We start from the raw sequence: 26,927 nt of genomic DNA, 5'->3' as shown, positions 1-26,927 counted from the left end.
CTTCACATGCACAGTGAAGATATGTCTCGTCCATTTAGAGTAGTGGTTACATAGTATTTCTTGTTTTCAGCTAAGGAATTTATCACCAATCCCAGGAGAAACAAGAACAACCTCATTTGGCATCTTTAATCTTTCTGAGGGTTCATGAGACCTACCCTTTCTCTTTGCCTGCTCAATACATTCCTCTTGACATATCAGCTCTAACTCTGACCCTGTGTATTCATCAAGCTGTTGATTAGTAAAATGGCATGTTAAATAGAAGACTTTAGTATTCTGTGTTCTTAGAGATTGTAATTGTACATGTAAATAACATCTGTACTTTTATGTAATTTTTGTCTACATTTTGTTGCTTTCTGCTATAATTCTCAAAATTTATTCCCAATGTGATTTACTTCAATACTTGACCTGGTAACCTCGGGAGAACACTCATTTTCCGGAATTCTGGATATAAGCAAACAACAAAGAGGTACATTTCCTTGTAGAAGGTTTTCCTGCAACTCATACAATGAGTGTGGTGGACCATTCATATTTTAATTCATTATGAAATAGGTTTAAACACTACCAAATTCTACCATTCTTCTATTCTTAGGATATGCTCTAAGAGGTTCTTACATTTAGGGAGGGTAACGTTAGAAATTGAGACACCACCTTAAGTAAATTCCTATTTGCCGAAGTGTTTGAAAAAAAAAAGAAAGAAAACATTTAATTTGGGCTTGCTTATAGTTTCAGAGTTTTAATCCACTGTGATCATGTAGGAAAGTAGGGCAGCACACAGGTAGACATGATTATGGAGAAGTAGCTGTGAGTTCTACATCCAGACCTACAGGCAGGAGAAAGAGAGAGACACTGAGATTGGCTCGGGCTTTTGTTATCCACAGCTCACAGCCAATGATATACTTCCTCCAACTTGCCTGTACCTCTTCTACCATGTCTACACATCCAAATCATTCTCAAATAGTGTCACTCCCTGATGACTAAGCATTCAAATATATGATCCTATAGGGGTCATTCATATTCAAACCACCACACCTCCCTCATTACATTTCTCTTCTAACTCTGGATCCACATGTATACACACTGATTCCATGTAGTACATTGGTGGAGGATCATCTACTGGAGCATGGATAGACTATTGGTGGCTGCCTCTGAAGAAAATTAACTCTCCTTCCTCCAGTAGTCACCAAGTGAAAATAGTTTCTTGGCTCAATTGAGATATCTCAAATTCTCTGCCCAAATCGTGGCTAGGATATTTGACTGGCTTGTTCTTTGATAATTCCTATGCAGGAAGTAACAAGCAATATGAGTTCTTTTGTGCAAAGACCCTGACATGCTGTTTCAGACACAAAAGTCCTGTACAGTACCAAACAGAGAGAATTTAAAAAAGAAATTCTTTAGATTATACCTGAAATATTAGAAATACAAAAAAAGCATGATATTAAAAGCTTGAAAAGAAAAGAGTTAAATAACTTTTAAAGGTGGGGCAATTAAAGTGACAAATCTTAATTTATTTGACAGAAACTTTTAAAGCCAGAAGTTCTGGAAAGGAATATGCAAGTTTGGAAAAACCATAATAATTAACCTGGACTTTTATACCAAAGAATATTTCCTATTACACTTGAAGAACAAACAAAAACTTTCAGTTTAAAACTAGAGTAAATGAATCTATAACAACTATGATAGCTCTTCACGGGATACTGAAAGTAATAATCACCTCTGCAGAGAAGGGAAAACATACCCAAATGTCACAGAAAACAAACACGTATTTTCAGAACGGTTAATCAAAAGATGATTAATGAAATACCAAACACAACAGAATAACAGGACACACAAAATAAACAAAACTTTCAACAATAATTCCTAATGTAGAGAGTCTTGATTGCCCCCAATAAAATATACAGAGTAGCAGATTAGATTGGAAAACAGAATTTATATTTTTCCTGCCTCTCTGTAAACATATTTCACCATCAGTGGTGGACACCACCTTGGAGTGAAATGGTAGATAAAGCACTCTACAAACATGTAAGTAAGAAACAAACAAAAAAGTAAGTAGCTATTATTATATTATTATTAAACCAAAACTACTCAGAATAGGTAATCACAGAAGTACACTTCATATTCATTAAAGGGACAATTCACCAAGAGAATAATACGACTTTAAGCATATACATACAAAGCATAAATTGTATCACTACTTCTAAAACCACACAAGGACGCCAACACAGTGAGCACTGGTAGCATAATAACCACAAACAACTAGGTCATCTATACCAAAAACTGAACCAAGAAACATGGGCATCAAGTGAAACTAATAGATGTTTATGAAGCATTCCACCCAAACATTAATATTCATTCCTTTTTGGTAGCCTCTAGAACTTTTTCTGAAACAGATGATATAGGAACTCAAACTAAGTTTCAAGAAGTATGAGAAAATTGTGATGATATCCTAAGTTCTATCTGGCTACTATTGAACAAAGCTAGAAATTAACAGCAATAAAAACTGCAGGATGCACACAAACTAAGGGAGACTGACCACCCTACTGTAAATTATGGTGTGGAAGAGAAATTAAGAAGACAGAGAAATTCTTAGACTTGAAAAAAGTAAATGTAGAACATACTGAAATTTTGGGGACACGATGAAGGTAGTCCTAAGAGAAAAGTACCTACATCAAAAGTGAAAGATTCCTGTGGAGTTCCTATCCCCTTCTGGGCCTGTAATCCTTCCTCCTATTCTTTTATAGGAGTTCCCAAGCTCTATCTGCTGTTTGGCTGTGTATATCTTTATCTGCCTGAGTCAGTTGCTGGGTGAAGCCTCTCAAAGGACAACATGCTCTTGTCTGCAAGCATAACACAGCATCTTTAATAGTGTTAGGGATTGGTGCTTGCCCATAGAATGGGTCTCAAGTTGGGCTGGTTATTGGTTGACCATTCCCTCAGTCTCTGCTCCATCCCCTGTGCCTACACTACTTGCAGACAGAATAAATTTTAGGTTGAAAGTTTTGTGGGTGGGTTGGTGCCTTTATCACACCACTGGGGTTCCTTCCTGGCTACAGGAAGTGGCTTCCTCAGATTCCATATCTACAATAGAGTGAGTTGTAGCTAAGGTCACCCACATTGATTCTTGGGTGCCTCCTTTATCCTAGGTCTCTGTCTAGTCCTGGAAATGCCCCCTACCTCCTGACCCCTGTCAGTTGCAATTTCCATTTGTTTTCACAACTATCCAGCCATCTCTTCAATTCTTCCCCACATCTGATCCGGAACCCCCTAGATGCTGCACCATCCCCTCTCTCACCCAGTTGCTTCTCTCCATCTGCCTCTTTTGACTACTTTATTCCACTTTCTATGTGAGATTCAAGCTTCCTAGTGTGGACCTTCCTTCTTGTTCAGCTTCTTTGCATCTGTGGAGTATAGCATGATACCTGTATTTTATGGTTAATATCCACTTATAAGTGAGTAGATAGCAGGCATGTCCTTTGGGGACAAGTTCCATCCACTTGCCAGCAAAATTTATGATGTCTTTGTTTTTAATAGTTGAATAGTGTTCCATTGTGTAGATGTGCCACATTTTCTTTATCCATTCTTCAGTTGAAGGAAATAGATTGTTTCTCATTTCTGCCTATTATCAATAAAGCTACTATAAACATGACTGAGTAAGTATCTTTGTGGTATGTTAGAGCATATTTTGGGTATATGCCCAGGAGTGGAATAGCTAGGACTTGAGGGATAAGAAGACCAACAGAGTCAACTAAGTTGGACCCTTGTGGCTCTCAGATTCTGAACTACCATCCAGAGAGCATACACAAGCTGGACCTAAGCCTTCCAGCCCATATGTAGCAGATGTACAGCTTTGTCATGTAGGTCCCAAACAAATGGAATGGGAGCCATCCCAAAAGCCCAAAAACCAGATACTTGAAGTGCCAGGACAGAGGGATATCCAGGAGGGTCCAGCCCCAACCTGCTCAAGAGGAGAAGGGCAGGAGGATGTGGAAAGGATTGTGGGAGGGGGTGACCAGGAGGGAGGCAGTGAACAAGCTATAAAGTAAACAAGTAAAAGAACAAAATTTAATTTAAAAACAAAAGAGTAAAATTATTGAAAAAATCACAAATTAATAATTTAATGATGTACTCAAGGCTCTTGAAAAGACAAAACCAACAAAATCCTATAAGAATAGAACAGAAGAAATAGCACTTAGCTTAATTGATTAAGTAAATAGATATCTCAACTATTACTTATTATTATCTTTATATACAACCAATGTATACACAGAAGTTAAACATAATACAAATATATTCTATTGAATATTATATATAAAAGGTGTTAAGTAAAGTTAAAGCTGAAATATACTTTTAGGAATGTATGTAATACAGGGGAATGTAACCTCATAAGGACAATTTGTAGTTCAATGACTTAGGATTTTACCACTATTGCAGTCCTTCAGGGTCCTGCTTGCAGTTCAATAATAAAGACGTGTACCTATCTTAAGGCTTATAGCTTAAGGCTGTTAGCCTTTTTGCTGGGAGAGTCTCTCAGATAGCTTCTAACATAACCCAACTTTATGCCTATCTCCTTCCTCTTGTCCTTCTGCCTGATTGTCCTGACCATCCTTCTGCCTCAGCTCCAGCCATCATCTCTTTCTTTAACAAAAGCCATATTCCTTTCCCATACAAAGAAGCTATTAGCATAGAAGTTGATATTCCACAGCTTATTCATTTTGAGACTATCAGCAGCAGAACTATGCCCTGTACATATCTTAGTGCTAACTTCTGGCCAGATTGAGGGCAATATGACCTTTTGTTACTTCCTCCATGGCAGCTGTCTTTTACCTCTCTTTTGGGCAGACAAAGAATTGGCAAACATTTTATATAGCAAATTGACCTACATCTAAAGCACTAATCCCCCCTTCTCTCTCTCTGTGTGTGTGTGTGTGTGTGTGTGTGTGTGTGTGTGTATGTGTGTGTATGTGTGTGCATGTGTGTATGTGTGTGTGTGTGTTTGTGTGTGTACAGTAGTAAATGCATTCTTGAAAGGACAGCCATATTTCTATTTTGTTTTTCATTACAAAACAAGATGATTGTGTGAAGATGGGCATTTACCTCTGGTACGTGAGAGTAATTATCTTCACTGTTCATAATATTTTTTAAAAAAAATTGAGGTGCATGGTTTTTGAATAATTTGCTTAGACCCAAGGGTATGAACTAACTAGGGGTTAATGGAAATGAGTTAACACTCAGCAAATCATGATCCACAATTTGCACTTGGCCTGCCATTTTTTTCTAGTCAAAATATTATTGAATAACAGCCATGTCAATTTATTTTAGTGTTCTCTGTGTCTTCAATTATACTAGAGTGTCAATATTTTTAGACTGTATGAAAAGAGAATATGGTCAACATCTTTACCATTTTCTGTCTGGCTCTTAATCAAAAATATTTGCTTACTGTGTAAGTTTTTAGCTACATCTATAACAAATTTACAAAAATATAATGGCTTTAAACAATAAAAATTTATCTTCTCATAGTCATGAAATTCAGATATGTCAAATGGATTTTACTTCACTAAAATCAATTTTTCAGAAGCTCCACATTGCTATTAGGGGGTCCAAAACTGCTTGAATTTTTCAGTTTAAGGAACTTCTCTGGTTTTTGGTCCCTGCCATTCAGAGAAGTTATAGCTGGTTGAGTCAAAGCCAAGATCACATCCTTGTCATTATGCATTGCTCTGACCTTCTCTTCTATTACCTTTTTGATAGTGACCCTTCTGCCTTATTCTATTTAATAATCTTCTCAATGACAAGTAGAGTCAGACAATTCTCCAACCCAAAGTTAGTTGATTAAGCAGTTTGATTCATCTGTAATCTTGATTTTTTGTTTGCTAGCTGATATAAAATACTCAGTTTCTACAGTTTTGAATGTGAAAGTTTTCAGATCTCGTTATTCTGGCTACTGTACTGAGACTCATTCTAAACAGTTTATTGTGTCCATTCATTTTCTTTCTGTTTCAAAAAATGTAAGGCTTTCTAACAGTTAGGACCACTGAGCTCTGAAACTGTATTTCAAAGGAAATCTAAAAGATGCATAGGTATAAATGTGTAAAAGAGTACTTCTAACTAACATATAAAATGTTTAGAGTCCAGACTATGGAGTGACCAAGAGTCCAAAGACCTTCGTAAATAATAACTTTGCCCTCATGGCCTCATTTCTGCATAATATGAATTATCATGGACCCAGAAAAACTGACCAAAATGCGGATATAAGTGTTCATTTGTAGAAAAATATAATTGTTGTTAGAAAGGAGAAGGTGGCTCACAGAACACCTACAGCAGAGGATACAATACATTAGTGTTATTGGTTTTTAACTAAAGAGACAAGGACAAACAGAATCTTAAGTTTGGAAGAGATAACTATATTTACAAACCAAAAAGGAGTAATGAATTTTAGTTACTTTAAAACTGAAGCATCTCTCTTGGAAAGCATGCATTTTCATCAACAAAGACCATGCTGCAAAAACAGTCAACAGCCACACACATGCCAGGGACTTAAGCCAGCTAAGTGTAGACAGCATAAGTAGTTGAAGGATCCTGGATGCAGCTTGTCCAAATACTCTATGGATAGGATTAGACAGAATGAGACTAAAGAAGGTCCAGACTTTGCTGTTCCAAAAGTATAGATACAGGGTTAAGATATAGAGCAATTGATTTTCGATTTGAGTAAACAAAGTTGTTAAACACTGTGCTTAATCTTTCAACCAGAAGATATCTGCACCATAGGAACCAGGATAAATATCATAAACTTCTCTCTGTTTTCTTTGTCTCTTAGAGTCTGAAGTACTGAAGGTCATTGTAGCTCACATCAGGACTATCTAGCATAACTTAAACATGATGCATCCTTTAGCTAGCGTTTTCTCTTACTTTGATTACTAGCATTTTTCAATAACAAATGAACATTGTGTTTAAAAATAAGGGACTTTTAATGATGTGTACTAGAATGTATTTGCAAGGCACATCTGCAGAACTGGCTTCATTGAATTGCGGGTGCCCTCTTACCACTTCTGCGGGTCAGTGTGAGATCCCTCCACCTGTCCTAAATACAGAAAAGAATAAATTGCATTTTCAGTCCTGTGGGAATAATTATATTTCAAGGTCACAATCAATCATCATAAACTCAGTACCTCTCCCAAGGGAGAAGAAAAATTTAAACCCCTGATGTATTGCTTTTGTCATTTTGAAAAAAAAAGATATTTTCCAACTGACATGGTCAGTTATGAAACAATCTGCAAACAAGAGATTCACTGGACTCTATTGAGTCTCCACTCTTGCTTTTGTTCTAATAAATAATAGCAAATCATAAAAGTAACTATAATATATACAATTATTATTCTTGTTATACTCCTTTATATTGAAAATGTCTTTAATTCAGGGTCTTATTTAGTTTTGTGAACCATCTTCTGAATCAAACACTAACAACAATCAGTTCTATACAATAGAAAGAGATGGCTTGGGAGGTTTCAAATATTCTCCAGGTAAAGCAGTTAGTAAGTAAAAGAAATGGAAATCAAACTCATGTCACAATGACTCCAGAGCTCATAAAAGAGGAACATTCAGGCAGTATGCAACATGTCACAATTTACATAAACAAAGAGAGGCATTTTAAAATTAGCATACAAACTACTAGGCACCATTATAACATTTTCAAACAAAATGTTGCAGTCTAACCATCCCCAGGGTGCATCTTTGTATTGCCTTCCTGGCCCCTTGCCATTCCCCATCCCCACCCCTAACCCCATGTCCTGCTTTTTTTTCACAATCTCTTCATCTCTTTTCCAGTGTTTTTGGCTTTCCTTATTTTTACTCCCATTTATACACATGTACAATATAACTTAGGATCTTCATATGGGTGATAACATGCTGTTTTCTTTTCTTTTTTTATTAGATATTTTCTATATTTACATTTCAAATGTTATTCCCTTTCCTGGTTTCCTCTCTGAAAAATCCCCTTTTCCATCCCCTTTCCACCTGCTCACCAACCCACCCACTCCTGTTTCCCTGTCCTGGAATTCCCCTACACTGGGGCATTTAGCCTTCTCAGGACTAGCGGCCTCTCCTCCCATTGATGTCCAACAAGGTTGTCCTCTGCTACATATGCAGCTAGAGCCATGGGTCCTTCCATGTGTACTCTTTGGTTGGTGTTTTAGTCCTTAGGAGTTCTGGGGGGTACTGGTTGTGCCTCCTATGAGGCTGCAAGCTTCTTCAGCTCCTTCAGTCCTTTCTCTAGCTCCTGCATTGGGAACCTTGTACACAGTTCAATGGTTGGCTGAGAGCATCCACCTTTGTATTTGTCAGTCACTGGTAGAGCCTCTCAGAAGACAGCTATATCAGGCTCCTGTCATCAGGCACTCGTTGGCATCCACAATAGTATTGGGTTTGATGACTATATATGGAATGGATTTCCAGGTGGGGCAGTCTTGGCATGGTCTTTCCTTCAGTCTCTGCTCGACACTTTGTCTCTGTATCTCTTCCTGTGGGTATTTTGTTCCCCCTTCTAAGAAGTAACGAAGTATCCACACTTTGGTCTTCCTTCTTCTTGAGCTTCATGTGGTCTGGTCTGTGAATTGTATCTTGGTTATTCTGAACTTCTGGGCTAATAGCCACTTATCAGTGAGTGTATACCATATGTGTTCTTTTGTGATTTGGTTACCTCACTCGGGATGATATCCTCCAGGTCCATCCATTTCCCTAAGAATTTCTTGAATTCATTGTTTTTAATAGCTGAATAGTACTCCATTATGTAGAAGTACCACATTTTCTGTATCGATTCCTCTGTTGAGGGACATCTGGGTTCTTATGAGCTTCTGGCTATGCAAATAAGGCTTCTATGCACACAGTGGAGAATGTGTCCTTATTACATGTTGGAGCATTTTCTGGGTATATGCCCAGGAGTGGTATTGCTGGGTCTTCAGGTAGTAATATGTCCAATTTTCTGAGGAACCACTAAACTGATTTTCCAGAGTGTTTATACCAGCTTGCAATCCCACCAGCAGTGGAGGAGTCTTCCTCTTTCTCCACAGCCTCTCCAGCATCTGCTGTCACCTGGGTTTTTGATCTTAGCCATTCTGACTGATGTGAGGTGGAATCTCAGGGTTGTTTTGATTTGCATTTCCCTGATGACTAAGGATGTTGAACATTTCTTTAGGTGCTTCTGAGCCATTCTATATTCCACAGTTGAGAATTCTTTATTTAGAACTGTACCCCATTTTAATAGGATTATTTAGTTCTTTGGAGTCTAACTTTTTGAGTTCTTTGTATACATTGGATATTAGTCCTCAATCAGATGTAGGGTTGGTAAAGATCTTTTCCCAATCTGTTGGTTGGCATTTTTTCCAATTATATAGTAAAAATGGCCATCTTGACAAAAGCAATATGCAGATTTAATGTAGTCCCCATCAAAATTCCAACTCAATTCTTCATAGAGTTAGAAATTGCAAGTCTCAGACTCATCTGGAATAATAAAAAACCCAGGATAACAAAAACTATTTTCAATAATAAAAGAACTTCGGGGGAATCAGCATCCTGGACCTCAAGCTGTACTGCAGAGTAATAGCGATAAAAACTGCATGGTATTGGTACAGTGACAGGCAGGTAGATCAATGGAATAGAATTTAAGACCCATAAATGAACCCACACACCTATGGTCATTTGATCTTTGACAAAGGAGATAAAACCATGCAGTGGAAAAAAGATATTTTCAACAAACAGTACTGGTTCATCTGGCAGTTATCATGCATAAGAATGTAAATCAGTCCATTCTTACCTCCTTGTACAAAGCTCAAGTCCAAGTGGATCAAGGACCTCCACATAAAACCAGACACACTGAGACTAATAGAAAAGAAAGTGGGAAAGAGCCTCGAGCACATGGGCACAGGGGAAGTTTTCCTGAACAGAACACCAATAACTTATGCTCTAAGATCAAGAATTGACAAATGGGACCTCATAAAATTACAGAGCTTCTGTAACATGCCATTTTCAAGCATGCCATTTTTAAAATACATGAATCTCTTAACAGAATTGATCTAATCTACTTCCTAATTCTGTTTATTCTTTCAGTTGCATCTAGAATAGGTAAAAATCTCTTATCTTCAAGTTTTTCTACTCCATTGATACAAATGCTTAATATATTCTCTGTCACAGAGAAGTAGACAGTATTTCTCACTCTATCTTTAAGAAGAATGATCTCTATGCTCATCCATGTTTACTTACATCAATGGTTTCTTGTCACAGACTGTGGATTAGCTCTGGTGTAGATTTCTTATCATGAGTTAAGAAAGAAAAACTAACAGGGCCAAAAGAACCAGAGCATGGAGAAACCAGATCAGACAAGTTATCCTGAGAAGGTTACAGGTGATGATTAGGCACAGAATATTAAAATGTTCTACAGAAAACTACAGATAGAATTGATTATTGTGTGATAAGTGCTACCAGAACTACTTTATGACTAGTGAATGGTCCTAATAATAATGTTGTTAAGTTATGCTTACTAAAGTATTGTATAGAGAAGTTGTGCAACTCCTGACATGTGTATGGAATTAGGGCTGTTAATTTTATGGGATTGGTAAATGTTTCTGTTGTAAAAAGTAAACTGTGTACAATTTTCAGCTTAGACAAAAATGGGGAAATGTTACAGGATATTTGATCTCACCATGAAGCCTGATATTGTATTTACTATAAAAAAAGTCTTTCTAGCTCAGCACTCACCACATACCTATAATCCCTCTGGCTAAAATACAGACATGCTCTTAGTGCACACCTTAATCCCACTCAATCAACATGAATTTAGTTTGTAGAAGGAAGCACTCATGTTTGAAAGTGATGTCTAATAGAATAGCAGACAAAGTGATGAGTGAGAGAAAGATTTGACAAAATAGAATACACTCAACTCTTAGAAGAAGAGACAGAAAAGGGAAGCTATGCCCTATGTTCAGCCCTTAATTCCAAAATGAAAGTATTTAACATATGACTCTGTTGGGTTGTGTGTCAAGACCCTAACCAGTTTCTTTTGACTCCAACATTCAAAGTCTTCCCAATGTTCTGGCAGTTGCCCATGCTATGTATACCCTTAATATTTTTCTCACACAAGGGTTTCTACTCAATTTCCAGATCTTCATCACAATTGTTCTTGAAAACTTTAAAGTAAACCTTACTTTTTTAAGCATGTAATGCATCTTAAATTTGCCAATATGAGTATTATTTCAGCTTTTGACTTCAGGTTCCAGAATTTAACATCCTAATTTACAATCTAATATATTCATTGGTAACAAAACAACCATCAAAAAATCACTTTCCTCCCTCTCTCACCCTCCCCTCTGTCTCTCTCTTCATCTTTCTCTCTCTCTCTCTCTCTCTCTCTCTCTCTCTCTCTCTCTCTCTCACACACACACACACACACACACACACACACACACGCACACGCACACGCACACACACTCTACCCCTTCCTATTATGGAACAAGGCAAGATGCAGCATATGCTCCTCCCTCTGTTCCAGTGCAGACTGAAGGGTGTGATGACACCTAGTAATATCAGCAAGCACCACTATCAACTCTATCATAACAGCATCATTAGCTGATTAGTACTAAGCAAGAGCCTCTGATGAAAGATAAGATGAAAATAAGTAGACAAGAAAAAGACACTTTAGCCCTTTGCACTTTTAAAGATCTTCCCCTTGTCAAGCTCCATAAGACAGGGAAAATTAGAGCAATGCAAGTATAAAATCATTAGAAGATAGAATGATATTCAGAATGATATTTTAGTATAAAAATCATATTTTCCTTTTCCAAATCTGTTTCTTGAAGAGGAAACTGTGGTGGTCTACATATTTGGTTTTGCCCAAACTTTATGTGTTGAAACGTTCATCCCATAGCCACCATATTGTAAGGCAGGGTATTTAATATAAGTAGATCATGAGAGAAGAATCCTCATGAATGTGATTAGAAATGACCAGGGACATTTGGTGTTTCTTTCACCATAGGCAAACACAAGCTAGCCACTTGCAACCTGCATGAAAACTCTCACCAGAACATGCTGACTCTGGCATTCTGGATATCAGATTTCCAAGACTTTAGAACACTAAGGATATAAGTCGATTGAAAGTCTGTCTTTGTTGTTTTCTTACAGCAATCCAAACATATACAAAGAAGAGCCATGCCTTGAGGTATGAGCATCACATGGAAAGGTGTGTACAGATTAGATGTGTAACTAAACCAGGAACAGAATACTATAATACTGAATAACTATTACTTTTGGAGAGTGTTTGCTATTTGGAAAATGTGTTTTGGAAGCCCATTCCCAAAGTCCTTCAAGAACATATGTGTAGTCAAAAGAATGTTTATATCATTTATTATACATTAGAAGAAAGGAAAAGTATGGCCTCTGGGAACCTAGGCAGGAGGGAATAATGGGGATAAGATTCTTAAAAGTCAGCCTTGGGTTACAGTACTCTTAGGAGAGTACTAGAAGTGACAACATTCTTGATACAATTGTTATCAAAACTTGATTCTGTTTCCCATTGGTCTTTGTCATTTTTCTGATCATGAGAAACTTTTTCTATATTTAATATACATATAGCCAGATTGGTTGAGGTCTGCCTCAACTAATATTCTGTTAGGAATGCCACCCTCTGGATTTTGGCAATCATAATTTGACAAAGTCAATAGTTCATGATGGAAAGTCTGAATGAGGTTTTTCCTTCCTCTTCTTATATCCTGGTTTGTCTTCTTTATCTGACCTCAGGGTACTGTTTTAGTATGTTGAGGTGATAGAATATTACCATCTAGTATAGTACAAAATACAGTCATAATAATTATTGAATTTTTCTTAAAGGTCACGTGGAGAGCCCTGCTATATCATCCTATAGTCCAGTGAAGGCTCGATGTCCCAGTGTAGGGGAATGCAAGGGCAGGGAGGCTGGAGTGGGTAGGTGGGTGGGAGTACACCCTCATAGAAGCAGGAGGAGAGGGGATTGGATAGAAGGTTTCTGGGGGGTGGGGATCTGGAAAGGGAATAACATTTGAAATGTAAACACATAAAATATCCAATAAAAAGAAAAACTGCCCCCCCAAAATGTCTGTATCTCCTTTCCACTCTAAGTGCAGAAAAGATTATACTAAAGTAAAGCTGCCTTTTATTGGATATGATTTATTTTCTATCCCAGCTCTCCTATTCTGCTTACTTCCTTTCTATTTTTAAAAATTTAGTTATTTCTATTTCATTTTCATGTATGAGTTTCTGCATGAACCTGTGGATACCACATGCATACTCCAGAATGTGATGTCATATCCTCTGGAACTGAAATTACAAATCATTATAAACAAGCCATTATATGGGTGCTAGGAGGTTCAGCTCCCAGCACCCATATGAGATCAATAAGCACTATTAACTGCGATTATATCTTCAACTCAAATGTTTTCTGTTTGGGACAGATACTTCACTATTGTTGTTTAGGTGGAGTTGAGAAGAGAGTAGAAACATGTCGAGCTGAGAATGGGGAAAACCTCCTTAAACAATACTTGTTTCAATTGTGACATGCAGGTCTTTCTTCAAACATCCATGTTAATCACCGGAAACAAAAGAACTAAAAAATGAGTTTTAGTCTATTACTACCATGTGACTGAAATATCTTAGGAAAGGGCATGTTTTGGGTAAGAAAAAGCATATAATCAATTTTAATGTGATCATTTACTATTGATTTAGATTGACTCTATGAGCCTATTTTATTAGAGTGTAACAAAAACTCAGTGAAATAAATAGGTTTTTGTTTGTTTGTTTGTTTGTTTTAGTACAGTGTCTGGCATACATTGAAAACCCAGTCACAGATGCCAGTTAACAGAGTTATTAACTAGACCAAAGGATTTAAGCATATCAGAAAAACATCACTGCCAGGTAAAACAGTATGATGGTTGGCCTTATTTATCAGCTTGACAAAACCTAGGATCACCTGCAAAAAAGAGTACCAATAAAGTACAGCATTGGTTCACTTTGTGTCCATATTTCCTCCTGTGAGGATTTTGTTCCTCCTTCTAAAAAGCACTGAAGCATCCACATTTTGGTCTTCCTTCTTGTTAGGCTTCATGTGGTCTGTGAATTGAATCTTGGGTACTCTGAACTTTTGGGCTAATATCCACTTATCAGTGAGTAAACATCATGTTTGTTCCTTTGTGACTGAGTCGCGTCACTCAGAATGGTATTCTCAAGTTCCATACATTCGCCTAACAATTTTATGAAGTCATTATTTTTAATAACTTAGTAGTACTCCATAGTGTAAACATACTACATTTTTTGTATCCATTCCTCTGTTGAGGGACATCTGGGTTGTTTCCAGCTTCTGACTATTATAAATAAGGCTGCTATGAACATAGTGGAGCATATGCCCTTATTGCATGTTGGAAAATTCTCTGAGCATATTCCCAGGAGTGGTATAGATGGGTCCTCAGCTATGCCCAATTTTCTGAGGAACTGCCAGACTGATTTCCAGAGTGGTTGTACCAGATTGAAAACCCACCAGCAATGGAGGAGTCTTCCTCTTTCTACACATCCTTGCCAGCATCTGCTGTCTTCTAACTTTTTCTTTTTTTTATTAGATATTTTCTTTATTTACATGTCATATGATATATCCTTTCCCAGTGTCCCCTCTGAAAAAAAATAAAAAATAAAATAAAATAAAGAGCAAAAACAAAAACAAAAATAAACCCTGTTCCCTCCACCCTCCTCTGCTCACCAATCCATCCTCTCCCGCTTCCTGACCCTGGCATTCCCCTACACTGGGGCATAGAACCTTCACAGGGTCAAGGGTCTCTCCTCCCATTGATGACCGACTAAGCCATCTTCTGCTATACATATGCTGCTGGAGCCATTAGTCCCACCATGTGTACTCTTTGGTTGGTGGTTTAGTCCCTGGGAGCTCTGAGGGTAATAGTTAGTTCATATTGTTGTTCATCCTAAGGGACTGCAAACCCTTCAGTTTCTTGGGTCTTTTCTCTAGCTCCTTCATTGGAGGCACTGTACTCAGTCCAATGGATGGCTGTGAGCTTCTACTTCTGTATTAGTCAGGTACTGTCATAGCCTCTCAGGAGAAAGCTAGTGTAAGGTGGAATCTCAGGATCGTTTTGATTTGCATTTCCTGAAGGAAAGGGCATCCACCTGGGGATCCATCCCATGTACAGTCACTAAACCCAGACATTATTGTAGATGCCGGGAAGTGCTTGCTGTTAGAAGCCTAATTTGGTGGCCTCCTGAGAGGCTCTGCCAGAGCCTGACAAATACAGAGGAGGAAGCTCACAGCCAACCATTGGACTGAACTCAGGAGTCCCAGATGGAGGAGTTGGAGAAGGGACTGAAGGAGCTGAGGGGGGTTGCAGCCCCATGGAGGGAGTAACAGTGAGAGGAGAGGCCCTTGGGCCTGAGGGTATTCATTTCCCAGTGTAGGGGAATGCCAGAGCAGGAGGATGGGAGTGGGTGGGTGGGGGAACACCTGCATAGAGGTAGAGGAGGGGGGATGGGATAGGGGAGTTCTGAAGGGGATACCTAGAAAGGTGAAAACATTTGAAATGTAAATAATGAAAATATCCAATAAAGAAAATATCCAAGAAAAAAAGTTGAACAAAGATGTTCAGTTATATTCATGAAAGAAACGTGTGAAAATTACAGACCTTAAAAAAATTTAAAAAAATAAAATAAAATACTGCTCCGAACAAGGTGCCTATGAGGAATTTCCTTTATTAAATTCATTGGTTTGGGGAAAAAACATACGGTTATAGTTTGTATATGCTCAGCCTCCGGAGCGGCACTATTAGACCTATTAGACATTGTGGCCTTGTTGGAGTAGGTGTGGCCTTGTTGGGATAGGTGTGTCACTGTGGGTATGGGCTTTAAGATCCTAGCTGCCTGGAAGACAGTATTTTGCTAGCAGACTCAGAATGAAGATGTAGAACTCTCAGCTCCTCCTGCACCCAACCTGCCTGGATGCTGCCATGTTCCCTCCTTGATGATAATGGACTGAATCTCTGAACAGATAAACTCCATTTAAATTCTGTCCTTATAAGAGTTACCTTGATCATGGTGTCTGTTCACAGTAGTAAAACCCCAACTAAGACTCATACATACCCACTCTGGGCATCACCAGTCTTTTAGCAGAGGAAGAATGGAGTTGAGTGGAATGAAAAAGTTGTCTTTTCCATAAGAAAGAAAGAAAGTCAGCATTCATGAATCCAGATCTCACTGTTCTCGGCAATAAACTTGATGTTATTAGCTATTTAAAGTTCCTGCCTGGACCTTTCCCACAGTGGTGAACTCTGACTTAAACTGTAAACTAAATCTCTTCTCCAACACATTACTTTTTGTACATCTATTTTAAACATAGCAACAGAGGTGAAATTGAAACACAGGAAATTTTACTTGTAGTCACACACAAATATACACAAACACAGACACACATACCAAAGGGGTTCTGCATTCTTCCTGAGTATTAGATTTCTCAAGGTATGTTGTTTTAATACATAAGAAAATAGAGCTGTATGGGTAGAATTGTTCAGCTATCATGCCCCTAATTAAGCTGTGGTAATAATAGCATCTGTTCTTCTGTCATTTAGTTAGGATTCATATTTTGAATGTCTCCCACCTATCACATATTATAAAGGAAACTTGGAAATAAGCATAACCCCTTTCCTTATGAAACATTCTGACATTACTGATACTGGATTGATAGTGTAAAATTTACATTTTGTTATCAACATAAATGAGGTCTTCAGGGCAGGGGGTATCTTTCATGTACTGATACCACAGACCATAGAGCACTAGACAAGGTCCCTGAGTACAAGAGCATCAAAGGTCAGAAACAATAGCTTACTTTTTGCTGACAAGACCAGATCACTGGCTACCTCAGATACAATCAGAAATAAGAGAGACACCTTGTTAGTGACTTTAAGAGAAAGTTCTTTTTCCTGCTGCATTGAAATCTATTTAGGTTTTGCTTAGAAACAAAATTGATCGCATTGAATGACCTCTGGATATCCTTGCCAGCATTAAAGTTTTAAGGAACACTGAAATATTGAAAATTTCATTTTCTGTGAGGCTCAAAACCAATCACCCTTAAGGCTCAGTGATTCTGATTTTAGTAAGAAATGTCATCAAGATGTTCCCCTATCTTTGTTTTTTAAGCTATAAAAGAATGTCACACAAAGGATTGTTTGCTTGTGTGGGGAATGTGATGGCTAATATTATCAACTTTATAGTATTGAGAATGATCTAAGAGACAAGACTCTGGAAAGATTTGTGAGGGATTATCTAGATTATATTAACTGAGGTAGGAAAACTATCCTCTACTATGGGTGTCACCATTCCCTAGGGCTTGGATCCTACAGTGAATAAATAGGGAAAAGAGAGGTAAGCTCCAGAATTTAGGCTTTTATTGACTACAAAAGCAAGATGATCAACCACTTCCCTCGCTGCCCCTATACCTTCCATGCCATTGATGGACTACATTTCCTAACATTATCAACCAAAATAAACTCCTTTCTTAAGTTGCATCATGAAAAACATTTGTTGACATCATTAAGACCTGTCACTAATATCCTGTGATAGACATAATTTAATATCCAGAATGCCACAAGACCACACTAACATCCAATCTTCTTTTTTACATTAGTTTAGAATTACCTTGTTTGAACCATTCAGTTTCAATGTTCCCTAAGTTTCTTGAGAAGAAAAATAAGAGTTAGTAATGCATTCTCATGAGAAAATTATAAAAATAAAAATAAAAATATATGATAGGTTCAGATGTTCTAGACATGCCAAGAATTTTCAGTAATTACCAAAAAGCATTTAAATAGGGTATAGTGGTACAAACTTATAATCTCTATTTCTTTGGAGGCTGAGGCAGGCAAAATGTAAGTTCAGGCTACTAAAAAACTTCAAGGCAAGCTTGAACAAGTCAATAATAATTGGTCTTAAAGGAAAAATAAGGCTGAGGCTATAACATAACTGTTGAATGCTTTCATGAATATGAGGAACTAGATTGAATTCCCAGCACTGGAAAGGAAGAAGTTGAGGAGGATGAGAAAGAAGAGGGTCAAAAAACACTTAACTTTATCAAGTAACCTGGTACAATATCTTATCAACAGCCCATTTGGATAATGGATAGTAACAAGGTTCTGACGACCCACCATTGCTTCTAGATTGAAATCAATAGAGCATTTAAACTTTATTGATTTTATATCAGATTTAAGGGTGATCTTAAGTAAAATAAATTGAAACTGAGCAGAAAAATATGTAATCATAGACAGTTCAGTGACTTGTGAAGAGAGGCTGATTTGGAGAATATTTTAGGGAAAGGAAAAATAACATAGAAGTAAGCATTTCAACTGTTCCCATGTTAAATATTTTCTGTGTAAATTATAAGAACAATGTAAATAGCATCTATCATTTCCCAAGGAACTGATTCACAGAAATCTTTCCAACTTCATCATCAGTAATCAGAATAACTATCATATAGGTAAGTCTTACTACTTTTCTTTATAGAAATTATTAGGATAAAACATAATATATAGCTGACAGCACTATCAACCTATGAACTCAAGTGTTTCCCATCTAAAAATTTCTGCAGAGTCCATGTGACATTGTTCCCTTCTATTGTGACTCATCTGAGCTTGCAGGAAAAGGTGAAGATGTGGTAAGTGATATGTCTTGAATATCCTTCTCTTCATCACTGGTATGTCCACAAATGCTCTTATCAGCACTCTTTCTTAAATCAGTCTGCCTTGTTATTGTTGGGCAGCCAGATCATCTCACAGAAGAGCTTTTCAATGACTATCCATTCTTACCCAAATCTTCAAGCACTTTTTTTTTTGCACAGGTGCCACAGCTATCTTAGCAAGGAGTCTCCAAATATACCACACTCATTGCGGGAGTGTGCATTATTTCTTTTATTTTTTTTATGAATTTAACAAACTAGTTCATGCATTTAAACCAGTGAAAAGAGTCAGTATATTTCACTCTTTGTTGTGTAAGATTGGGAGCTACCAGTACAATGTTGACAAAATGGCCTAGTGAATAAATCAGAGATAGTGGAAATAAAATAGTGACAGTAATAAAGAGTACTAGTGGTGGCCATTCAAACTGGAGAGATAAACAGTAATCTCTACTTCTTAAATAAAAGTAAATATATCTACATCTCTACCACAACATTAATTGATCCAAACAAGTGATAACTAAATGAGAAATAATCCAAAATGTTTAATATATGTAGCTTTATAGTTACAATTTTCCTGGAAACAAGAATATACTCAAACTAGTAAATTATGTTGCTATAAAATTAATGATACTTGTTTACCAAATTATGATATTAATACATCCATAATTTTTATAATTGCATGGTTTCTCCATCAGAATATATTCTAAGACACACACACGTATACATATATACATGTACACATGTACACACATACACATGTACACACATATACACATATAAAACTTAAAATCCAAGATGAATACTAGACACAATCATATAGTATTTGTCTCTCTTGTTCTGTGATATTTTACTTAAAATAATAAATATCCGGATCTATTCAACTGAGTAGTACCTGATATATATATAAACCTAAAAATGCATATACGAGGGATTTACAAGTGAGATTTCAATACATATATGCACTATGTATGACTATGTATGTCAAGTTAGGCATGTATAGCTCAGATATGTAATCATTTTTTGTGTTAAAAACTTATTAAACCTTCCCTTGAAATATACATTGCATTGTTTATCTATGGCTGTATTATCATGTGATGGTACATCAGAACCTTTTTCTCCTGCCTATTTGTAATATAACATATACTAATCTACCTTTTCCCAGAGCAAATCTAAAAAGTTTTCTTCTTTACAAAGTCCTTGCTAGTCTGCACTATTCACTGAGAAGTTACATATCTTAGCCATACTTCTGTCATGGAACAGGCTAAGCTGTCTCAGTTACTGACAAGTGTTTCTCCTCCACTTTAGAAAAGTCAATATATAGATGCTCTGAGCAGTCATCAAAGCACTTATGCGCTGGTACATGCTTATTGAAACAATTAGTGTAATGTTTGTCATTCATGTCTTAGTCCATGCAACATGAAAAGTGTCCTATTTCCTCCTTTTATTGCTGTGACAAATACTCTACAAAAGCAACTTATGAGAGAAAAGAAGGGGGTTGTCACTTGTGGCATAGAAGGAGTGGTGATGGGGGTTAAGCCATCCACAGACAAGTAGCACTAAAATGTAAATGTGGACAGCTGCCTTTGTCTTTTTTAAAGATGTCTGGAACCCAAGCCCATAGAATGGTACTACCTAAACGTATGGTGGATTTTCCTACCTCAGTTAACCTACCTTAGATACTCCTTCACACATGCCAAGAGGTTTGTCTCTAAGGTTAATTTCCAGCCCATTAAGCTGGAAATCATCATAAACCATTACGACAAGATGCAATCTCATATGCCAGCTCCAGGCACACTGTCTAAAGTGGGATTCTAACTTACTATTTATATGGGAAAGAGAGTCACATAACATGATTGAGTGGGAGGATTCAGGATTATGAAGCCCACATGCTTGTGATTTCTAGACTTATGAATGTGAACTTAAACCATCATATAGAACCCTTTAATCAGGACCCATTTGTTGTTGTTGGTGGTGGTGGTGGTGGTGGTGGTATTGCTTTGTCTCTATAATACACCTTTATTTTTCTGTTCACTATTTTGAGTCTTAAAACCAAGAGGTATGTTTAACTTTCCCATATGCCCTTATATAATAAAAATAAAAGAATAAGTGACAGACATTCAGCTTTATAAAAAAGGAATATATAATGAGGGTTGTTTAAGAGAGAAGGGAGTAGAAAAGAGAAATAGGAGAGTTACCAGCTTAGGCTGGTCAAAGAAATATGAAAAGTGGAGCTTCTTCCTGATAGGAAAGGCCAAGTGACACATGAACCCTGGAGGTCAACCTCTGAACCAAACATGGATTTCTCAGCAATGCTCTGTGAGTTTGGGGGAATTTTGTCTGTAGAGTTAGATTGAAGGAAAGAGGAATGTCCTGAGATATACATATACTGACAAGTCTGAGAGTTCAGTGGAAGCATAAAGAACAAAAAGCTGAAAGAGACTATAAGTGTATAGATGCTAGACACATTCCATTTTAATAGATATGACAGGGTAGTGAAGATGAATTTTAAAAATGTCAAAAGGATGAGTGACCTCAATGTCAAATAAACAGGGCATGGTGTGCTAGGTTTTTCTTTTTTTGATTTTTGTTTTGTTTTTAATCTATGTGGCCAAGCATCTATCTGAATAAGAGAAGAACAATTTGTTTTGGCTCATGGTGTTGATGTGTCAGCATACCATGAGAGAAATCACAGAGCAAAGGATGCCAGAAAATGATATGCAATAAACTGAGGAGGTAGGATCATTCAGGGACTAAGTATAAATTACTAGATTTTCACTAAGTGATCTCTCTTCTTCACCCAATTTCACTTTCCAAGGCTTTCATGAACTCCTGAAACTACATCACTACCTGGGCACAGTATTTAACATATTAGCTCTTCCAGGAAACATTTCCTATTTAAATCATAACAAGGATCAAGAACCCTATAGTTCTTAATACATTAGAATAAATTCCTAATGATTGTCTTATTAAATTCCTATGAAGATTATAGAGCAACTAAGAGACTATCAGCCTTTTAGAAAAATTGAGTTTCTTGGGGTTTATAATAACTGTGGGGAAACTGAATAGCAAATCAATTAGAATTTATTTGTGGGAGTGGAGTGTGTGTGTGTGTGTGTACATCTGAGATTCATCTCCCATTCTGCTCCTTTCTCTATCCCTACATTCCCTTTTTTCCTCCTCTCCTTTTATTTCCCTCTTCCTTCTCCCTCTTCATTCCTGTTGGTCTACTGTTATTTCTATTGTATTACACTATACATGCAAAAATTGTCATTTATTACTCTTGCATTTTGTGTCATGTTTTCAACATTAATATTTAACATTCACAGCTGTAGATAGAATTATAGAAAGTAAAAAAAGAAACAGAAGCCATATTTTTATAACAAAGACATCTAATATATGACTGACTTTCTGAAATAAATGTATATGAGAGACATAGATGTCACCACTGATTTATATTCATGTCCCAGGAGCCAAACACAATGAAAAAGTCTGGTGACATAGGTCTGGCTTATGTAGCCTTGATTGCTTAAGCTTTAATTAAAATGTGACTTCTTGGAACTTTGTACGTATGTATCAGCAGGCTAGATTGTGTATAGATATTCTGTATGAATTCATCTCTATATACACAAAAAACACAAATTTAATTTTAAATGTGTAATTTTAAACTAAACCAAAGAATCCCCTTTCTGTTCTTGTGGTTGCCTGACTGGGTTAGGAAATTGTATTTAGAAAAGCCCTTTTGGCCAAAAACAATGTTACAGTCTAGATAGGAAACTTCTTTCTTTTTTGATGAAGAAAAATTTTCCCTTTTTGGAGGGTGTGGGGGGAACTAAAATATTCTCTAACTCCCCTAATGGGACATGAATTAATATAGTAGAATACAGTTTAGCCTCAACAGCTGCGACATGCACCTGTGCAGTATTTTTTTTTAATCCTTTTTCACTGCAGTATGATAGAGTAAAAAACAGAGGGAAATGCTTAATAGAACCTTCCAACTGAGATGCTTAATGCATTATTAGGAACAGAAATCCCCAGTGGGATTTAACCATGCCTATTAGGAATTAGGCTTAGGGAACCAAATATGAAAAGAATACAACATTTCCCCCAACTTGAGCTAAGACTGGCAGCAGAATCCACTGCAGTCATTTTCTGGTTTCTGTCCAATCTGTCACACTAGCTTTCCCCAGATAATTTCACCTTCTGCTCTCTCTGATTCACAACCTAGCAGGCAAAGGCTTTCATAACACTGCATTGGCATCATATGAGGATCACTAGCTAAGACAGAGCAACACAATCAGATCTGCTCTATGCCTGCTCTGCATCATTAAGCATTAATGAAGTGCTCTCTAATTGTCTCTCTCTCCCAGCTCACACACTCTCTATTGCTCAGTACTTCTGTGCAGCTATCCTTGGAAGTAATGCTAACTCTTCCAGCTGTTAGGACGGCAGGCACATCCTTCCCTGTGAAATGGATGCTATTAGCCTGGCACAAATTGGAAGGCAAGGAAGAGAGGAGAATGTTCCTGATCATTGGCAATGGGTAAAAAGGTCCTCAGCTTTTAGCTGCCCATTCTTTCACCTCAAGTTGTCAACTGCTGTTCTCCACTCTCATCCAAGGAGAATACCTATGCCAAACAGCAGAAAGATCTTCGTGGAGTTCCTGAGTTTTTGACATTCTTTCAATGATGAGTGACTAAGTGTTTAAGATTTCTAGGGTAATTTCTCTCAAGGAAACTATAAACAATGTATATGAAGAGAAAAATGGAAAATACATACAGTTCTAAAGAAAGAAATCAACCCATTGATAGCATTCCACAGAGATCAAGGCAGTCTACACTCCTGCTACCTACAGTTTGAAACAGTGTTTGTTCCCTCTCTGTAAAACAAAGCTCTTCCATTTGCTATCTCTGATTCACAACCTAGCATGCAAATGTTTTCATAACACTGCATTGGCATCATGTGAGGATCACTAAGCTAAGACAGAGCAACACAATGAGCTCTGTTCTGTGTGTATGTGGGGGCAGGGGGAGATGGATAGGAGAATAGTTTATTGCTGACTTTTGGGGAAAAATAAAAAGTATTGCCCCAAATGACAACTTATGTAGGGATTATGTAAGGACTATGATATTAACAGAGTACTCTGCTCTACCCAGAATCTTGCCTCTAAGGCCCAAGTGACAAATATAATTTAGAATTAAGTTCCAACATTTATGTGAGACATATTTAGGGACCTACAGTTTCCAAATGCGGCAAACAGTTCCTGTTGATCATGTAATAAAATTAAATTCAGGAAGAGGTAATGGTGAGTATATGAAATTCAACAACCTAAGTAGTTATTAGACAGTGACTTTTCATTTTTAATGAGGGCTTCAGGGGATTTAGTGAACACAAATGAATGTGGTTCTGATTTTAATAAATCAGCTCACATATACATGCAAACATTTAAACCAAGACCAACATGCAGTAAAATTTCTTTGAGGTCAGGCCATGTCATATTGCCTGTTTTTAAGTGCTACATACTGAGCTCAGGGCCTCAGGCATCCTACGAAAGCAAATGTTTTATAAGTAGACTACATCTCCAACCCTTCAATTTGCATTCTGAAGAAATCATTTGATTAACTCCACTCTATAACAAAAGAATAAGCATGTACCATCCAGTTTAGATACAAAAGAATGGAATATGTACTGGTTTCATAATCTTAGCTAACATAATTTAACATGACCAAATTTCACCTTTCTCCCCATGATTCCACATTAATCACACTAAAACAAAGTAAAACATTTTATTATTTTATGAAATAAATGGACCTAAGCATTTTACTTCGTCTGTTACCTCATGGCTCCAAAGGTTGAGCATGTATGGGAAGCATGCACTAAGAATGCACCTTCCTGACGAAGACGGTTGTCTGCCTGTCACTTCTTTTCGTCTTATTTTCACAGTTGAGCAGTTTGTCCTTTGAGAAATATTGGAAACAAGACCTAAGAGAAATCACAGTGACAGTTAAGTTCCAGACTGACCTCCACCTCATCCCCATCACAGAGGGATATGCCTCAGAGAACAAGTGACTGTAACTGACATTTATACAATGGCTTAAAAGTATATATTTACTTAAAGTCATAGGACTAGAAGATCTGCATGGAAATTTAGAGTCCTTATACATTTGTAGGCAAAGAAAATAGAACTTTTTTAAAAGAAGGAGTTCTCTTGGCTGGGAAGAATCAGGAGTGGCATGTCTACATCTTGGCTCTCAGTATTCCTAGGAGACAGGCTTTAGGTATGTATTCTCAATGTTGATGACTTGTTAGTATTCCTTGGTCAAGGCAACAGGGTTATTGAGTGGAACCTCACTCAGATTTTAGATTTTGTTCTCTCCCTTGTGACTGAAGTCACCTTGCAAATGAAAACGGCTGGTTTTAAGAGGAGCATTTCAATGAGAATATAATTCATTCTATGTATTTTGCCATCTCTAGGATGTGGATTTTCAAAGCCTAGATTTTGATGTTTGATCACTCAGCATGTCTGATCATTAAATTATCTCTTTATATCTATAAAACTCTCTATTTGGTGAATGCAAGTTGACTCAGTATTTTCCTTGGTTGTGGAGTATAGGAGAGCTCTGGGGGAAAACTAGGACTGTAGGTAAAGTATACAATGTCTAAACTAGCAGGATTCAAGTTTGTTGAGATTATAGACTAAATCTTCCCACAAAGGGAGATGTGCATACAATAGGCAAGTATTTCCATCTGTATTGTCTTGCCAGCACTTCCATGTACCCCTTGCTGGCCTAGGCTGTATATAGAAGAAGGTGTTAAAGGACTGCTAACATTACAGCTCTGAAGGAGGGTTCAATTCATCCCAGATGTAATAGTTGACACCTTGTCTTAACTTTGTTCCTGGCCTAACACCTCATATATTATAGATCAATGGGCCAGTCAAGAATCAGAGGCAACAACCTAGGTACCACGATTATTACAGGTAGGATGCCTCTGACTGAAGAGAACATTTTGATAATTAATATGTTTTTCAGAACTTCACAGTAGATGTTTTAATCAGATATACTCATCATGTTTTTTAAAGGTCCAATTTCACTATTATGTTTTTTATTCTTTTTTTTTTACTGTATTCATACAAGATGCATGTTATTTCCTCTCTTTTCTGTCCTATTTTGCAAACCATAGATATTATATTCTCAACCATACTGAAAAAATTAGTTTATTACAAGTATAGATTTAATGTTAAAATCATTTAACTTTAAAATGTGGAAAAAGTTTTTAAACTTTAAATTTTAAAAACTGCTTTGATAAAAAGACTCCTTTAAAAAGAGGTTCTGGAACCCTGGGGTTACATACTGCAAGTCAATATGTTAAAAAGAAGTGCTCTCATCAAAGTGAAATGTGAAGAGTGAGAGTTTGGACTGTGAATATACAGAAAGGGTGAAGCAAGCACAAGATGCTTAGGACAGAATTGAAAATAAATAAAATGTGGACGAGTACAGAGGACAGTCCTAAAAGTAGAGTAGGAAATAATAGATCAACGCAAAAAAGAAGGAACGGGGCTTATACAAATGAGGCTGCAAGAGGCAAAGGTGTTCACTTGTGGACCTGGTAATAAGCCTCTTCTGGGAGAGAACAACCCGAGGAAGTACAAACCTTGGTAGGCGCAGTTCCAAATAATGGAATGCTTGGCAAAACTCAGCTGAAATGATTGTTTTTCAGATCTAACCATAATAAAAAGAAAGAGCATCCAGGCCATTCAGCCCATCATGATCCTCACTCAAACAGGGCTGAGGAAGACTCTTACATTAGATACAGAACCATATACTGTCATGGGTAGCTATTCCAAGTATGTGCAATGTTCAAGTTGAAACTCAGGAAGGGGATGATTGCTAGGAAAGAGGTAGTTCGGTTGTTAAAGCACTTGCTTGCAACAGAGAAGAGGAACAGGTTTCAGACCTCCAGAACTTATAGAAACTCCAGGCAGGTACGGAAGCCCACCTGTAATTAGATTGCTTGAAAGAGATAGGGTTCTCTGTAGCAAATGGCTATTTAAAGTAATAGATAATCCAGAGCGTTAGCTCTGGCTCTGGATTAGAAAGACCTTGTCTCAATGAATAAGGTGATTTTTCAAACAAGTAAAAACTTGATGTCAACCTGTGGCCTCCATATGCATATATATATATATATATATATGTATATA

At 37.1% G+C, this 26,927-nt stretch overlaps 1 long non-coding RNA gene across 1 annotated transcript; it reads right to left on the bottom strand.

The window, feature by feature from the left end:
• Window positions 1–713: 713 nt before the first annotated feature.
• On the bottom strand, window positions 714–24,647 carry LOC116069205. Its single transcript, XR_004109908.1, has 2 exons — window positions 24,564–24,647; window positions 714–820 (listed from the first exon to the last, which is right to left on the bottom strand). It is a non-coding gene; the product is annotated as an uncharacterized LOC116069205 (long non-coding RNA).
• Between the last annotated feature and the right edge of the window lie 2,280 nt (window positions 24,648–26,927).

The sequence above is a fragment of the Mastomys coucha genome, unplaced genomic scaffold (genome assembly GCF_008632895.1).
Source record: "Mastomys coucha isolate ucsf_1 unplaced genomic scaffold, UCSF_Mcou_1 pScaffold22, whole genome shotgun sequence".
In the NCBI taxonomy this organism is placed as follows: Eukaryota; Metazoa; Chordata; class Mammalia; order Rodentia; family Muridae; genus Mastomys; species Mastomys coucha.
Note: the sequence above shows the minus strand (reverse complement) of the source record. Positions and strands in the feature narration are given on the sequence as shown.